Source organism: Belonocnema kinseyi, chromosome 7 (assembly GCF_010883055.1).
Source record: "Belonocnema kinseyi isolate 2016_QV_RU_SX_M_011 chromosome 7, B_treatae_v1, whole genome shotgun sequence".
In the NCBI taxonomy this organism is placed as follows: Eukaryota; Metazoa; Arthropoda; class Insecta; order Hymenoptera; family Cynipidae; genus Belonocnema; species Belonocnema kinseyi.
Genome location: NC_046663.1, coordinates 146,736,308 through 146,738,651, shown reverse-complemented (window position 1 = coordinate 146,738,651; position 2,344 = coordinate 146,736,308).

The window sequence follows — 2,344 nt, the reverse complement described above, 5'->3', positions numbered from 1 at the left end:
TAATGATCTCGATCCCCAGTATTTCTGACCTTGTGATATTTTATTTAATATGTTATCGATGGCCACAATATTACCCTTTGTAAGATTTAGTCCAAATGTTTTTGATCCCTTTTATAATTTGTTTAAGAAACTTCTATCCTGTCTGTTTTAAGAACCCCTTTTGTATTCGGTTAGGAACCCCTCTAGTACCCAAATTGAAAAACCCTTTCTTGTCAATATCTGACTTCCATTATTGTTTGTTTATGTAAGATTACCTTACATGTTTTTTAGAAACTTTTATTTATTTATTTTTGAAGAACCCCTCACCTATTTGTGAACAGGAAACCCCCGCAAGTGTTGGTAAAATCAGGACTCAGTATCAAGATGCATTATTATTGTACTGATTGATACTGTTAATATATTTCTTACTCTAAGTTACGTATTTTATGTGCCTGCCTGTCTAACACTTTTAGCCTGTCACCAATACCCATTGGGCACAACATTTAGCGACGTTTTTACAACATACGAGTCGTATATTTATCCACATACACGGCTGTGGTGAAAAATTATTTTTTTAATTTTTTTATAATGATTTTATATTTCTCTAATTGATAATTTTTTAACAAAGCGAATATTTTACGATAAAGAGATTTATACTTATGTATGATCTTACTATATTTTGCAAATTTCATGCTTTTGAAGCGCGTTCTAATGTTTGGAACGCTTTGAACGAAAATGGTGTCTTTAATTTATTTGAGGTTACGTTCGAAGGAATTAGAATCGTATTTTTTTCGCCGCCTAATGAGGATTAAAAAATGAATGGCAGAAAAGGCATTGTCAGGGATTAAACTTGTTTAATGCCTTTTAATTCAAGCTTTCTTACCGGGTATATATTCTGGTATATATGACTGGTTACCGCTGAACAAAATATATTCGTCCAGCACAGGTAAAATTAAAATCAGCTGATGGAGTTATAGAGCAATTAGAAAAATTTATATTTTACTTTAAAGTTTCTACGCGTGTGATTACCGAACTTTTTATCCCGTGTATATCCCTTCGATCCTTTTATATCTCTCTTACAATCTACAATCACCATCATCCTTTTCAATCCCAATCTTTCTATCCATGTATATCCGCCACTTTTCTCCATGTATTCTTTTATTTCCACTCCCTATCCCTATCCTGGTGTTTCTATACAAATAAGTCCTTTGCTTATACACGGCTATCTTTTTCTATCCATTAGGAAATCCAAAATCTTGTATATCTTTTTTAACTCCTATTTTCTTATCTAATTGAACCCTTTTCTATCCTTTCAAGAATCTAAGTAGCCCTATCTTCTTGTATTTTAGAATTTTTATCTAAGCGAATCCTCTGCTTATCCATTTCTATCCTTTTCCACCAATTCAGCAATCCAATTTTTTTAATCATTTTCATTCCCTATATTCTCATCGAATTAAATCTTTTTCTGTATTTCCTCAAATATAATTCAGCCCTATCCTTAGAAATCCAAGGCTTTTTATAGACATGAATCCTTCGCTTATTTAACTCTATCCTTTCTTACCCATCAGGTAATTCCAAACTTATTGTATCTTATTCAATGCCTCTCTTCCTATACAAGCGAATCCATCACTACCTTTTCTGAAATATAAGATAGCCCTATCTTCTTGAATCCCAATCTTTCTATCGAAACCTATCCTCTGCGCACCCACTTCTATCCTTTTCCTTCCTTCTCAAATATAATTTAGCCCTATCCTTAGGAATCCTAGCGCCTTTCTATGAACATTAATCCTTCGCTTATCCAACTCTATCCTTTTATATCCATTAGGTAAGCCCACACTTTGTGTATCTTTTTCAATGCTTGTCTTCCTATCAAAGTGAATCCGTTCCTATCATTTTTAAAATATAAGAGATTCCTATCTTACTAAATCCTGAAATTGTATCATCTTTTTTAATCCCGTTCTTCCTATTGAATTAAATTTTTACTTATATTTAAAAATATATATAATTCAGCCTTTTCCTTTAGAATTCTAGCCTTTCTTTAAACGTGAATCTTTCGCTTATCCAACTCTATCCTTTTCTTTCTATCCTGTAATACAAAATGTTGTCTTTGGAGAGGTGGTGAACACCAAAAATCTTGTATGGGGCTTTTGATAATGATTAAAATAAAATATAAGAAGATCACAGATAATAAGATAAAAACTTTACGACATTCTATGTCCATTCAGAAATTGTGTCAAATAGTCGCAAAACAAGCGGAACCGGACAGAAAGTCTGTAACAGTCGCGAAGTGTTGATCCAGGACCGTTCGACCGACAGCGGCTGCGCCGTATATTATTCAGCGAATGCGTGCAGAATTGAAATAACT